The sequence below is a fragment of the Molothrus aeneus genome, chromosome 9 (assembly GCF_037042795.1).
Source record: "Molothrus aeneus isolate 106 chromosome 9, BPBGC_Maene_1.0, whole genome shotgun sequence".
Taxonomy (NCBI): Eukaryota; Metazoa; Chordata; class Aves; order Passeriformes; family Icteridae; genus Molothrus; species Molothrus aeneus.
The window spans coordinates 17,829,090-17,845,273 of NC_089654.1; the positions used below are offsets into that span (position 1 = coordinate 17,829,090).

A 16,184-nucleotide genomic window follows, 5' to 3' on the forward strand; every position below is an offset into this window, starting at 1 on the left:
TTCTGTGATGTTCACCACTTCCCTCTCTGCCTGATGTGTCAGTGAATGTTGGTCATTGAAAGAGGCAGCTGAGTAGGATCTAGTGATAACTATGGCTTGAGAAAGTTGAAGTCATAGTATAACACTCAGATCTGAATTAACATCTTCACATCATAAGTTATTATGCAGAGAGGTAGGAACTAGAAATTTTTTTTGTTTATTTATTTTGTTTTCTTCCCCTAGGAGAAAGAAATTATATTCGCAACTTATAGCTCTAAGGCCCTTAATTGGTTTACAATCAATCTGCAATTGTTCTTTGTTCTTCAGGGAGAAGAAAGCTTAAAATATCCTGTTTTATCATTAAAATAATCAGATTTATAGAACCTGTATTTTGTAATCAGTATAGTCTGTTCTCCCAAGTGGCAGGCAATATTGATGACATGTCTGCAGAAGGTGAGTTAGACCAAAGTGCTGAACAGTAGCAAGGGAACTGATATTGGTGAAACAGAGTATTCTGTGCTGGAAGGGAGCTTGGAAAGGGGCATATCTTTTCACCTGGGGAGAGGGAGGGCAATGTTGTTTTTCTCATTCGTGTTTATCTTATTTATAAGATGGTAACTTTGTGTCAGTTAAGTTACAAGATGAATTTTTTCCTAATAATAAAGCAGTAAGAGACTTGTAGGAGTTATACAGCATCTCTTGCATCTCAGTCTGATGAAGTAAATGGTCCCTAGATACTATAGTATATTCAGACCAAACCTATTCTTCACTTCTGTTCTTAATTAGCAACAAAAACATAAATAATTTTGCTGTCATTGCAGCACCATAATAACCAGGGCAAGGCAATGACCAACAAGCCTTGCCCTAAATCCTGTAGCAATAAATGTTCAAACAAAAAAATCCCACTCCCCAACTTTGATTAATTAACTAGAGATGAATGATTTGCCTGTCAAAGTCTGTCAGTGCCATGCAGTGAAAATAAAATCAGTGGCAGTGCCCCATGTGTGAAGCCACTCATAGTATCTAGCCTTAAACATTAGCACTGAAGCTCCAACTCCAGCCTGCTCCCCACCCCCATTCATTAGCTTTCTAAATCCTCCTGTCTTTGTGGAATCACTGCAGCAAGTTGAAAATGATACATGTAATGAAAACCCTGTCTGCCTAGTGCAGAGAGGTGGAGAAAAAGGACTGCTTAGCAGCCACTGCTGTGCTGATTCCAGCAACGATTAGTGCAGACTTTGTTAGAGAAGCTCACCAAGAGCAGAATATTAAGGCACAAAAGGGAAACTCATTGTTTCTAAAGGTTTGTCTCTGCCTGGCTGGTTTTGTTTCCTTTTTGGGTGCTATGACCAAATTCACATAGAGACTTCAGTGGGAAAGAAATACAACCTTTGAGGCTTTGTTGTAGTTTGGGGCTATTTTCAATACTATGTTATAAATATGACATTATCTTTTCAGTACAGGTATCTGATGATTAAGAAACCATTCCGTTTCTGCTTCAAGTGCAGGCAGAGGGAATGGCACTGCATCAAAGTGCAGTCCAGCTCAACCTAGTAAATGATTGGCATGGGGAAAATACCAAAAGATAAATGTTTCTGAGTTTTTAATGAACTGTGTACACACAACCATATGTTTGTTATTTTAAAAAAATATTTCATATGTAAAAGGTTTCTGCAAAAGATTTGATTTTTTTAGAAGCATTGGATTTCACAGTGCTGATCTATGGCAATGACAGTGTGGGTGTTTAGCATCCCTGATGCCAAACTATAATTGTACCTGATAAGTCAGGGTAAGAAACCTGGATGTTTAATTATCTAATGCATAGCAGGGGACTTAAGCACATAATGTGAAACAAAATCTGTCTCATAACTACAAAACAGTGGTTATTTTCTTGGTGGGAATGTAAATTTATTATAGTCCAGATGTAGCATAGCCTAACAGGCCAGCAATGCAGCTTTAGGGCTTCCAGTTCTGTGGCCATCCCTTTGGTTTCAGTGAATCTACATGCAAGCTGTTGTGGTTTGGGCACAGAAGGTTTTGAGATATTTGCATTCACACATACACAACCACATTTTTCCTTCAGGTGTCTGGACAAAATTTCATCTGTTTCTGAAGCTCTTTGGAGTCATGGACTGTAGAATACATCTTGGAGCCAGATGCTGTTCTTGACTGCTAGACTTTATAGTCAGATTGTGTTGTTAAAGATGCTTTTTAATTGACTTGGTATTTATCCCACACACAGCATATAATCCAACTGTTGTTTGTATCCTGGTATACCTTGAGGTGCCCACAGAGATAAAAGCTTGTTTAATACCCAACATGCTGGAAACTTGTATTATGAAAAAGTCCTTCTTGCCCTGAAGAGTTTTATAATTTTCAACTAATGTGATGTGAAAAACAGGGGGAAGGAAAATGGATAGCACGGAGATGTGAAATGAGTTGCCCAAGTTCTGTCAGCTGGTTTCCAGCTTGTAATCCAGTCCCTGAGCAATGAATCACACTGCTTACCAAAGGCCAATTTGTGAAGGAATGAGCTCCTACTGGGAAGCAACAGGCTAGTACATGCCTATTGACTTCCCTGCCAGATCCTCTGTGTCTTGGCTCAGTGCTGTGCTTTACTGCTCAGCACATTGTCCAAAAATGTTCACAGCATAGCTAAGAGGTAACAACAGACTTAGAAAAAGCCACAGATGACCCTTTTCTCTGTGTGTGTGTATTCTGGATGCTGCACAAAACTCCTCAGGATGGCAGAATATTATTACAAACAGTTACAACTACATTTGATTAATGTCTTGTCTCAAAATCCACTTTGAAAAAAAGCCTCAGGTATTAAAATGATAGACATGAAGTGCTAATCAAAATGATGCATATTTTCAGGATACAAGAACTGTGGGCTAACAGTGCTCAGTCTAGAAATGCTTGCTTTTTTTTGTAATCAAAGATGCACATTTACTTCTGCAATCTTAGCATCCGACTCACTGAACCCATTGGGCTTCTGTTGGGGTTGCTCGGACATGGTCAGATATTACTGAAGATCAGGTGGCTTCTTGTTTTGAATTGAGAAAATATGGAGATATTCTTACTTCCAAGTTCTATGTCTTTTGAGCTATTGTGATGCTTAATAGAGATTCCTTTGAAAAGATTAATTCTTGTTAAGTTTGCTTTCTTTTCCATTATAATTCCTTCATTGCAAATACCACTGATTTTTTTTTTAGTGAAAACATCAAAAATGTGTTTATGCCAAATGCTCTCAAGTTAGGAATCCTGTGTTCTGTGGACCGTAGGATGTGCTGCTCTGTTATCTTTTACCTTTGTCCCCTGAAAATTTTATTTAAAAATAGCCAGAGAGAAACAGATGACAGCCTAACAAAAGGTCCACACTGTACTGAGTCCCCTCCTCCCTCCCTGCGCCCCTTGTTCTAGCAAAACTCCTTTGCTTTCTCCTTTGATTTGCATCAATCTACCTTCAGGATTTTTCAAACATTGCAGTGCATTAAACACTACAGCAGATGGTGCTTTTTGACGATGCCTTTCTACATGAAGCAACATTTTGTAGTGTATGCTGCATTATCAAAAAATCAAACATGTAATTATGCAAATATGTATGCCTTTATAATAATCAAGTTTTATTGTAAATGGTTGATGCACATCAATTTGATCCTGTAGTGCTGCTTTAAGTGCAGTTTAAGTGGCTTTTCAGTGTACCCAGAGGCAACACAAATGCATCTCTGGAATATTAATAAAATTCTGAATCTTTGAGACACCAACTGGTACAGCATTGCTTATACTGATTGAAACTAAATGCTAATCCTTTCCTTTATTTTAAAAAAAAGTCCCCTTTGTTATTTAAAACACTGATATTAGTGTGATATAAAGGGCCATTTTATTTTAAATTGTATTGTAATGTAGTTGTTAAAATAATGTCTAATCATACTATATTCAGATTCTACAATGTAAATTTGATGAGATAAGAATCCACTCATTTTACAGCCATGAAAACAGAGATGTATGTTAATATGTCCAGTTGTTCTAATTCTGTAAATTTATTAAGGAAATATCTGGTTTTAGATTTTAATACTGAAGGCTTCCAAGTAACTGATTCCTGAATGCTCACTCAGAGATGGTTTTGCTTGTGAAATTTAATAAGCTAGATTTTTGCTTGTGAAATTTAATAAGCTAGATTCTTGCAGGGAAAAAAAATCAGCAAGGATTTTGACATCCATAATGAAGTGTAAACTTTATTACTGATCTGGTCTTGCCTTTTATACCTTGGTTAACTTGCTTGGGCTAATGACAGCCATCTCTCTGAATGCACACATAGACATTCTGCTGGGTTTGAACCAGCAGACAGGCTGTGGCTATAGATAAACCAAGACTGTAAATTATGTTTTGCCTGTTTATTCCTGCTGTTCTGAAAGCAGGGCACGAAAGGAGCAGATTGCATTGTTCACAGGGAGAAGGCAGTAGCTATACCATGTCCCCCTTACCAGTTCCAATAGGTTGGATGTTTATTTTTTGGGTTTGCTTTGTTAACCTGAAGGCAGATTGAGAAGGCAAAGAAATGAATATGCTTCCATCCTTGTACTGTCTGTACTTTGCTCAAAACTAATTTCCTTTAAACTTAATGAAGCTTTATAGGTTGGACTTTCACTCTGTAAAATTTTTGCCTTTTGGATTGGTATCCAGTTTACCTTCCTCACCATCTCTCTGCCCTGCTGTTTTTGTTTCATGCAGTTGGTTATTGTCTCTCTGCCCTTTGTCCTTCCTTCACCTCTTTCAGTGGTATTTTTTGGTTCCTTTCTGTGCTTGTTTGTTACCCCTCTTCACTTTCCCCCCTCACAGATTTTGCCTCCTCTGTCAGCCTTCTGCTCCTCAGTTTTTTCTCTCAAATGTTTCTCTCATTTTCTCCATTTGGTTGCCTAGTCCTTCCACAAATGTGTATTTCCTAGCTCCCATTCTGCTTTCCACATTCCCCTTCCAGGTTTTACTCTGTCTGATATCTGTGTTTATCTTTTTTATTTTGTCCCTGCTTTTCTCAATTCAGATTGGTTTAAAATATTGCAGGAAAAGCTGCTCTTGAGAAATTTCATCCAGATTGCTCAAAGAGCAGCTGCTGTTCTGGTACTTCCAATACTGAATCAAACCTCAGCCCAGGGGATAGGAGGTCCTTAAAGGATCAAAGTGCGGCTTCAGAATCCTACCCAAAATATTGGCAAGCAGAACATGAATATAAACCCAGAGCCATGAGTAGCTGAAACAGATTTGATGTGATCTGGTATTTTAAGGGTGGTATTTAGGTTTTTTTTTTTTTCTTCTTCTGAAAATAGGATTTTTTTTTTCTCTCCATTCTTGAGACTCCAAAGCAGGGAAGAGACATCATGCATCTTGAGAAGGCCCTAGGGCCCCTAAAATTTTCAGTACATTTTTGCTGCTTTGCTTAATATATAAACTCATTTAAATACTAAGTTTTGAAAAGCTATCACAAGAAAATTCTGAGTCAATAAACTTTCAACTCTTACTGAGACTGCAGGTTACTTACAGTAATCAGAGATGCTGAAAAACAACTGAAAGATTTTTCTGAACTGAAAAAAGCTCTTCAGGAACTTCAAATTAATAGTAGCATTTTCATAAAATCATGAAATAGAAATATATAAAGAAAAAAAATTCTTAAAGTAAATGGCTCCTGCCGTCAGGATATGTGAATAAATTCTTGTGTATGCAAGTGTGAAAGTAAAGTTTATTAGCAGCAAAATGAAAATTGATGACTTCCCATTTTTTTCGACTGTGAACACTGAACTTGGTTCCTTTTTAATACTATAGTTTGTCTCATTATCTTAAATTACATTAATGTAAAGTTACATGCTTTTTAAAAAGTGCCCTTTAAAATATAAATTCTGTATGTCTGTAGCACTAAAACAGAAGCTACCTGAGTTAACTTATTTGATTATTCACAGAAGAAGCCACCCAGATTCCTGAATTTCAGTGAGCAAATGGTTTTTATCAGTTTCATAAATCTGTTTGTATGTGAAAAATCTATAAGTACTATTACCTTTTGATTGCATTTAGTATTCAGAAACCAAATGATACCCTGTTCTGCTTCTGATTTTTATTTCAGTTTCATGACATTTCAAGCTTAATTTAAACACAATAATAGCAAATTCTGTGTCTAATGCCTTGATTTCATTTGTAAAGCCACCTAAACAGCCACACACTTTGGTAGGTTTTTTCTTACTAGTTATGTGTCAGGAATGCTTTAGACCTACTTTACCTGCATTTTATGTGGGGCAAAGCCTTGATTAAAAATTATAGTATTTGAAGGTGTTTTTGCACAAAAAAAAATTGCAAAAAATTGTAGGAAATCTAAAAAAAAAAAAATTCCTAGTAGGGTATGGCTTGATATATAGATTTGAAAAGTATGAGATGATAGGCAATGTTCTGTCTTCAAAGAAAATATTGAAACTCATGGTCAATGAATACAGTATTTCACAAGATGTTTGTCTTTCCAGGCTGCATCAGTCACATAACAGTGAATAAACCGTGAATAAAACACAGCTCAGTAATTGCCTGGTGTTTTGTTCTATATATGCAAACATCTGATTACTGGTGTGGTTGTAGCAATCTGGTAGAAATCCCCATGCAAGCACAGAAGCTTGGTCCAGGCACCAGGGATTTCACTTCTGGCTTCTATGCAATGCTGTATAGGCTGTTCATGTCTCTTCATTTACTTTATCCTCTATTCTCACTACTCTGGTGGTCTGTATTAGACTGCAATTAAATCTTAGTTACAGATATTGAAAAGAGTGTGAACAAAGCTTTAATGTGGTTTGGCAGAGCCAAACCCCTTAAAAGTCTTCAGCTGCTTAGCAGACACCTCCCTGTGCTTTGCTCAGTGGCAAGGCAGCTGATCTCTCTGCAGTGAGGGTATCTGGTACCTGCCCAGAAAATGCTCCTCAGTGCTTCACTGGCTGAATTCCTCACAAGACCTTCAAATGAACACCCATTCTCATAATAATTTCTTCTGGTCGGAAGTGCTTTAACTCTGACCATTTATGATTCTATTTACTCTTTTGAGGATAACTTGTCTGAATTCAATCCCTAAGATGTGTCAGTGCAGGTGTTTATAAGAGAAGGTGCCTGCCTTAATGGCTGCATTGAAAATAGATTATTATAATACTCTTTAGAGGAGAAAAGGTAAAGAGTGACACTGTTTATGTTTTATTTTTCAATGATTCTACTAAATCCCACTCTTTGCCATTTCACTCTTCTTTTAAATTTCTCCACAGAGAAATTTAAGTGTTAAATTTAACAGAGATTAAAATCAAGAAAAAAAAATTCCATAGAGGAACTGAAGTGCAGGAATATATTATTATGTACTGATTAATTTTATTCTAATTTTTTATATATTGATTACAGGTGCAGTGAGAAAGTATTTTTGTCAGTAAAATGCTCTCTATGGAATCATGGATAAAACCACATTTTCCTCAACCAGATTCTTCTAGGGAAGCCCAGGTGCCTTCCTTGCAGCACAGTGTAAAGGTTTGGAGCCCTGGTGTCATCCCAGATGTGAAAGCTGTCCCTGCAAGGCAGACACAGGCTGAGCACATGTCTCTTCTCAATCACAGAGGCTCCAGCTTGGCTCAGCCACCTGCAGCCTGTGCAGAAGGATTTCTCCTTTTCCCAGGCTTCAGAAGAGAGTCAGCAACCATTAGGTGGTGCGACAAAGGTGATGGCAGTCTCTGGATTGGAAAGAAGGCACAAAGAAAACCTTTTGTGAACATTTACGTTATGTTGTTGGGCTTTGCCCTCCTTTCCACATGAGGAGGTAATAGAGGACTGTGTCTTCTTTTGGGTTTATGGGAACAGTTGTAGCCACTCCACACACCTCAGCTTATAAGGAAATGAGTAAATTAAAGTTATAGGAACTAGTGAAATAGTCCTGAACTAATATCTGCTCCAGGCTAGCTGGGCTTGGTAGGATATTAATTCTGTAATGTCCTTGTAGGAGTAAACTTTTGAGACCTGTGAAGTTCTGCTGAGAGCCCTTGACCTTGCCATGACATGCTGCCCACATGAAGAAAACTAGCAGCTGTTTTTCTTTAACTGTGATTAGGACAATGCTTCTTGGGAATTGTTTAATTAAATAGTATTTCTAAAGAAAATCCTTGAAACCCAACTTTCTCCCAAATGTATGCCAGAAATCCCAGCTGCCTGGTGGCCTGTGCCTGGCTAGTGGTGTAACCCAGGCACGGTCACTCCATTCACAGATGGATGTCTCTGCAGTGGGGAGCCTGGCTATGAGGGACAGCTCCATCTCACTTTTGATGGAAAGCATAAAAAAACTGACTTCTCAATATGTCTCTGAAAGTACTGAAATTCCTTGTTGAACAGAATTCATGTTTTCAGACTAGTTCTGTGTTTTCAGTCTGTATTTTCTTCTGAACCTAAAATTCAGATAGAATTTCTAAACTTGCTTGTTGCTATGTTCTTAAAAAAATGTAGGCTGAATTTCAGGGACATTTCCACTGCTACTTTGTTCAAGAAGGATTTACGCTCCTGAGAAGTCATCTTAAGTCATCTTAAACGAATTCTTTGGCATACTCTCACGTTGCATCTTTGGGTTTTAACTTTGAAATTGGCAGGAGAGGGTATTTTGTCCTGTTTCCAAGCAAAATGAGACCTGTGTGTCTGAGCTGCTTTTCTTTGATCCTCTTTTTCAGTGCCTTCCATCAAATAATTGCTGAGCCAGTTGATCAATTTCAATCAAGTGGGACAGAAGGAGAGAGCTGTGAGACATGAAGTTTAGAAAGAAAACAGGTTCTTCAGTATGTCCAAGGGTCCTGGAAGAGTGCTTTTACCGAGGAAAGTGATCCCAATGCCAGGAGCTGGCTCACCAGTCATCCCCTAGACTTAGCAGCAGCCCCAGCAGAGGCTGTTACCTGCCCCAGTGGAGGGGTTCAGGAGGGATCCTTTGGGAACTGGCACCTCAAGGGCATGGGAGGCCTCTCTGCCACCCCTGGCACAGTGAGGTCTTTGTCAGGGCATTTGCAGTGAGATATTGCTCAGGAGCAACTTGTTATCTTGTGCTTGGGGCTTGGCCATGTAACGTACTACACATGAGGCCCAAAGAACACACCTATCTCGGGGTGGCTAGGTTAGCCAGAACTGACAATTAGATGTTAAATAATTAAATTGTTTTAGCTATTAATTGTAAGTGAATGTTGTTTTTAATTGCACTTTAATAATGCCATGCCCTTTATAACCAAAATTAATGTTTTCTGTCTCTCTGTTTTTGAAGTACATGTCAGTTTAATTAAACTATTAATGGTAGACAGATTTTAAGTACTTTATATTCTTCATTAAATTGTATCTGCTCAACAAGCATAAACAGGAAAATAGACTCAGAAGCAGATTCATGTTCTGCCTGATAAATCATTCATCATCAGATAAGATGATGAGGCATGCTTGTTTTTCTGTAGGCTCACAATGATAAACAAATCCACTTTTGTATTGTAATATTTATTGAGTTCATAGAAAAATAAACAAGGCTGTTCACTTCTCATATCAGCAACAGGCCTGAAAGCTGCTGTTTGCATTTATGATTGGTCAGTCAAGCAATATCTTGATACTCTGAGGGTCAGTCTTAGTTCATTTTGTCTAGAATGCTTGTTAGCAGAGCATTTCTCTGGTCTAAGATATAGTTCTTTCAGGGCCATTCAACTGCAGTAACGATGAATATTTCTGCTGTTCCTGCTGTGTTACCCAATTGTGTGCAGAAAGAATTAAAATAGCTTTTGATTTGGCAGAAATGATACATTTATAATGCAAATGTTGAGTAAGTCTCAATCCTGGTAGGACTGCAGGAAGGTTGATGGAAACAATTTTTTGAAGATTGTGAAAGACAAATTATGGCAAGGTCATTTCTTCTCTATTGGTAAAGTCTGCAAATCCTAGTGGGCTGTTAATGGGGGTAACAGGCAGAAATTAAGAAACACTGCAGCAACTGCTTGTGATACATTCCTGTGCATATTATACAGGCAGACAAAGATGTAACTGGTTATAATAGAGACAACAAACGTCCTTCCTTTGTGTGGCAGATCAATCAATAGCCAGGCATGTGATCTTGTTCACTATTATGTTAGTAATGAAACCTTCTTGTGATGTGACAACTGTGGAATAACATTTGGTCACAAAGCTGGTGTTAACAAGCACAACTGGCACTCTGGTAATTAGACTGATTCCTGGTCTACTTTCACAGATTGTCGATAAATGCAGTAAACAACAGGCTGCTTTCTCTCAGAAGAAGTTATATGAAGTTGTCATCCATTTGACGGTATGTACTGCATTCTTCTTCATCTTCTATCAGATTCTGCCAAGGTGGGGATGTGCATATATTTCACTATAAAATAATGTTTCACAATAAAAACTTTGCGTGCATTGTTAAACAATCACCTAATTAATGTCAACCTTTTTTTTCTCTAGGGAAGAAAGCTGATTTCTCAGTTACAGGCAGGCAGTTAGATGGAGATGTTCTTCCTCAAATTTTCAATGTTCTCCCCTCTAATACAGCTGTGTCTGCTGTGGACAGCCATTTATATTGTTTAAGGGTAAACTGACATCTTAAAAACCGTGGATTAGCCTTGATTTAAAGGCCAAGAATATAGATCATATGCAATTGTAGTAGAATTTTTTACATTACACAAAATAACTACATTCAGCCATGGATGTGCTAGTCAGCTTTTCCATCGCCAATTTTGGGTTGTTATGTCAAAACTCATTTGCTGTTTTGCTCTTTCCACAGACCTGCAGTAGTGGAAATCTGAACTGTAGTTTGGTTTTTTCACCCTCATGGCAGAGTAAGAAGGAATGAGAGCTCCTTCCCTAGGCCCTGTATCTCCTCCAAGCTCACAGTCTGGCTCTGTGCGTAGGAAAATATGCGAATGCTGTAGCTCTGTCTCCTCAGCTTCCAAAGCAGAAGAATTGAATCAACTGAGGTATGTCTGGGGAGTTTTCAATTTATTTTGCATTGGCTAAGTGGCAAAGCTTAAGCTGGAGGCACTGTAAACCACTGAGGGTTTCTATGCTTGCTCTTCTTTCACAAGGTGCACTCAGAAACTGGAAACAGTCCAGAGGGGATGATGAGTAGTGGCAATGCCATGGCATGTCTGGGCACTGGTGCTTCATGGCACTTTGCTCAGATCTGCTAAGTCCAGCTCCATCCTGATTTCAAGGGTTCTTACTAGTTTGATTTGACTAAGAGGGATTTCTTTCTTCTACTGGGCCATGTTTTGACCACTTGCTGCAACTAAATTCACTCTGAAACATCAAGAGAATAGTGAGCATCTCTTCATGCCCATTATCAATTGTTTCCAGATTGCAATTCCCTTTGTAATTGACAAAAAACAGTGGGAAAGGAGTGTTTTACAGTAGGTACCTAGTTTTATGCAGGTTTAATGCAGGAAGATGCCTCATTAGCAGTCAGTAAACATAAAAACTAAATTCACACTCATAAACCAGGGAGAGGTTTAGGACACATTCACTGAGCCATAGGTATAAAGAAGTTAGAGGATATAAATAGCAGTGAATGCAGAATGCTAATCTGAATGGTTGGAAATGAATATCAGAGGTGTTTGTTGCTGCTCCCTGCACAGCAGTCTCTGTTTTGAGAAAACACTGAGAAAGACCAGTGAGGCTCTCTAAGGCTTGTAGGTTTGTACCTACAGGTTCTAGGAAAGAATTGTGGAAAGTAACAAAAGAGTTACTTTTGTTGGGTAAGAAAGAACAGTGTTTAGGGAGGGATTAGCAAGAGGCCTGTGGGTGCACCAAGATGCCATGTGCTCAGAGAATGGGCAGTGAGAATCTCTTTTGACTTGTGGCTGGCTGTAGATGGTGGTATGATTTTGAGTGAGACCTCATGTCACACAGAATCACAGAATGGGTAAGGTTAGAAAGGACTGCAGTGTCTGGTCCAACCTCCCTGCTCAGACAGAATCATTGTAGAGCACACTGTGCAGGATTTCATTCAGAGAGTTCTGGAATTTCCCCAGTGGGGGAGACTAGAAGGCAATCCGTTCCAGTGCTTGGTCACCCTCACAGTAAATAAGTTCTTCATATTTAGGTGGAACTTCCCGTATGTCCGTTTCTGCCCATTGCCTCCTGTCCTGTTGCTCAGCACCCCTGAGCAGAGCCTGGTCCATCCTCTGACACCTCCCTTCAGACACAGACAGAGAGGGATATGATTCCCTCTGTTTTCTCTTCTCAGCTGAACAGCCCTAGCTCCCTCAGTCTTTCCTTGTGATTTGCTCCAGTCCCTCCATCATTGTCAACCTCTGCCAGACATGACCCAGGAGCTCTGTGTCTCTCTTGCTCCATCGTTCTCTGCAGCTGGAGGGACAGAAATGAACCAGCTTGTGCTCCAGATCCCTTGACCTGCTGACCTAAGGCCCTGAGATCCCTCTTGATTGTTTGCAACCTTCTTTTTGGGACCTTGTCACTGCCTACCTGGAAATCCAGTGCAGGGTAACACTTGATGGGCTGTAGCAGGCTGGGAAGGTCCTGGGTGATGTCTCTTGTGTGGGGCCCAGGGAGGCAATGTAGCTCCCTGTGGGTTGGGTCTGGTCAGTGACTGGGCCCTCCATCCCCCTCAAAAGGCAAGTCACCAATAGCTACTACCTTTGTTTTTTTCTTCATGGAGGAAGTTTTAATGCAGGGGGTAGGCTGCCCAGCCCTGGGTGACACCTCCATCTTGGAAGAGCCTTCATCCATGCACACATTTCCCCAGTCCTCATTTTGCTGGTTCTCAGATATCAAGGTCTCATACTTATTTTGAGGTATGAGGTAAAGGGTACCTGGGAAGGTGAGGTAAGTCGGGGGGGAATCATCCCCCCCACCCCAAGCAGAAACACATTTTTCCTCCACATAGTCCTTCCTTGGTAGGGAAGGCACTACAGGAGAGCTAGGTCTGAACTCCTTCTGAAAGCAGGGTCAGCCATGAGGCCAGACCAAGTTACTCAGAGTTTTGTCTGGTCTGCTGTAGTGAACCTTCAAGAGTAGAGATGACACAGCCTCCCTGGGACACTGCTTCACTGCTGTTCTCCTTCCCAGAAATCACACTTAAAGTAAAAATGCATCTTTTCAATTGTTCCTCCAGTTTCAACTTGATTTTGTTTGGACTCAGTGCTTCCCAGAATTTCACATAGATTTCTATGGCCAAGCCTCACATCTATCGTAAAAGACTCAAATCTGCTGCTGATGCAACACTGAGATTGCATTGACCTGTCAGTGGGAGTCCATAAGCAATGAATATTTTCTTGCTGCAGGAAGTCAGAAAATAAAGCCTTTGCTTCTAGAAGAGACTGGGTTCAAGTACCACTAGCTGCAGTAGGTAACAAGAACGTTTGTGTCATTTAAAAAAGAGGCAGTTGGTCAAGAGCATGTTGAAAGCATCACACATTTGGAGAAAGAACCTCTGCACTTGGGAGGTAACTGAAGAAACAAGACAAGGAGATATTTTGCCATTCATATAATTTAAGCTCTGCTGTTTTGAGAATGTTTCATCACCATGCAGATTACTTTGTAAAATGATGACAGTGCAGAGTGTTTCCAGCACCTGGCTGGAAAATCTTAGCCATGGCTGTGCTATTCAGACCTTGTCGATGCACTGCCTGTAGAAAAGGTTTTTGTCAGGAAAAAGCACAGTGTTCTCCCTTCTTAGGAGCATATTTCAAATTCTAAAGTGATTTCTTTGGTAACATTGAATAAATTCTAGTTTACTAGATTTGATTTCTAAAGAAATATAAGGAACAGAGTATGACTAAGTGACAGATAAGATGCCTTGGCATTCTGTGTTTATTTGCCATCAGTTACTTTCATATTAAATTGTTCCATTTACAAGCTAGTATAATTTTTTTCCTAGGTGCCTGCTGCTCTGTCTAGTTGTGGAAAATGAAGCTCAGTTGTTTATGACCTGTGCTGTACTTCATCACTAACCTTCACCAAAAGTACAAGTTCTGGAATGAGAATACAGCTTCGCCAGTGGTAGCACAGCATGAGGCAATGTATAATGCATATTACTGTGGTGCACCTGTGCTGGCTTTCCCTTGCTTATTGGGATAAAAAGTGTGCTTTATTAGCAGGCAAATAGGGAAAGCTTAAGAGGCCAATCTTCTGTGCTTGGCATATAGAGCTCCCATTAACATTAGTGAGTAAAGTGGATATATTTTGACAAGAGAGCAAGGACTTAAGAGAACAGATGAGTGCAGAAACAAGATGACACTTTCATAGTCACTTTTCTGACCAAAACTGAATGTTTTGGGTCTCTAAATGTAAAGATTGCATAATGTGTTTTTATTAGTTAATAACTGTCAAAAACCTAGTGAGGAAGCCAGGTCTAGTCTTTACCTTTGAGAGAACAAAGTGCCAACTTCTCCCCAGCCTGTGCTTAAGCCTGTCCTCAGTAAAACACCTCTCTCCCACCTTTCTCAAACTCATAACAGTTATCTTCTTGTTTTCATCTTCCCTGTTTCCCTGTGGAAATTATTAATTAAAAATTCTTTAAGAAGAAAGCTTTGTCGCTATCTAGATAGCTCAGATTTTTTTTTTTTTTGCATCTTTTGAAGGCTGTGGATGCATGAAAGAAGGTGATGAGAGAAGGATGAAGATCACAGATTTTCCTCTGGTGATGCACAGAGGTGCTGTGCTCTGTGGCAGCCTTTTGTGTCACAGCCCATGCAGACCAGACCTGCTCTTGGGGTGAATGCTCTGGGATGGCTGGAGGGAAGAGACCAGCCTCCCCTGAAATGACAAAGGTGGTGATTCCCCAGTGTTTAGTGTAGGCAAAGAATTCTCTGCATATCCTTCTTCATATGTACAATGTATCTGTCTTCCCAATTTCTCATAGAGAGTTCGATTCTGAATTTTTAACTTGCCTGGATAAGGCAACTACCTAGAAGAAATGAGAGATCAGCTGAGGAGGTTTCTGAACTAGGTTTGCTGGGGAGCCTGAGGCTTATTCTGGCTTTTCAGGATGCAGCAGTAACCAAGAACATTTATTCCCATTTCCACTTGGCAAAGATTTTTTTTTCCTTCTCTTTTCTTTCAGCTATGGGCTTCATTGCAATTACTTTTTTTTCTGTCTTTCCAAAATCCAATTACTGAAATGCTGCTTTTTGGATGCCCTTAGCCAATACCCTGAGTGTCCATTTGAAACAGCTAGACAGATATGATGTATAACAGATTTTTGGTTGAGTGACAAAACTGAATCCAACCCAGATGAACCTGAATCAGGCAGTTTAATAAGACTTTTACAAAGTTAAAAAAAAATTATTTATATTCTACATTGAAAGAAAAAAAGCTTAAATATTTGATGATTTCTTTCCCAGGTTTTTTAGTACGTATTTTTTTCAATCATGACACATTTTCATTTCTTAGTGGTAAAGCTATTTTTAGAAAAAAACCTCACTTTGGAATCTCACTTTGGAATCTCGCTTTGGAATCTCACTTTTAATATAGTAAAAGCTGTTTCAACATTTAAAAAAGAAAAAAAAAATCCCTTGTACCTTGTCAGCGGAAGCTCTGTCCTGTTCTGAGCACGGTGGCAGGAGCTGCCTGCATTGCTGTGCGCCTCGGGGTGCGGGTGAGAGCAGCCCAGGAGCCCTGCCCGGGCATGGGCGTGCCAGACCCCGCCGTGCCCGGCGACAGTGACCTGCTCTGTCCTGCGGGCTGGCTCCGCACACCGGCTCCAGCGAGGCTGGTACATACCAGGCTCGCCTCAGTGCGCTGCGTTTGTGTCTGTGAAGCTCTTGCGGTACAATCTAGGCAGGGCATGATTAAAGAAGGCGACCCAACCTTCCTGCTGCCCAGCTAAGTTTCATGAAGTTCTTGGGAAATTCAAAGCCTGGTTATTTTTTTTTAGTGTGTCTGCTGGGGAGATGGCTTACTGACACATTTGAGATATTTTGTCACTTGGAAGCATTGAGCTAATTTAGTTAGCGTTTTAATTTTTGTTGGATTTATAATTGTGGTCATGTGTCAAGAGGTCAGTTTAGACAGCTTGGTAAGCTGGAAAAGCTAGCAACAAATCGAATCAAGTGAATATCCTTTCATTTCAACGCCTTTTTCTCTCCTTGTTTCAAGCCCAGAAGGAGGTCTTAAAGTTGATGAGAAGATAAATTCAATTATACTTAAAGCTAACTTTGGCTCTTAGCTCT

General features: G+C 39.7%; 1 protein-coding gene across 1 annotated transcript in view; it reads left to right on the top strand.

Annotated features, from left to right (window-relative positions):
* The first annotated feature begins 10,234 nt into the window (after positions 1–10,234).
* PTBP2 (polypyrimidine tract binding protein 2) overlaps positions 10,235–16,184 on the top strand; it is a 185,702-nt gene continuing 179,752 nt past the window's right edge. The window contains exons 1-2 of the mRNA XM_066556189.1: positions 10,235–10,309; positions 10,778–10,970. The gene's annotated coding sequence lies outside the window, so the exon portion shown is untranslated. The remainder of the gene's footprint in view (positions 10,310–10,777; positions 10,971–16,184) is intronic.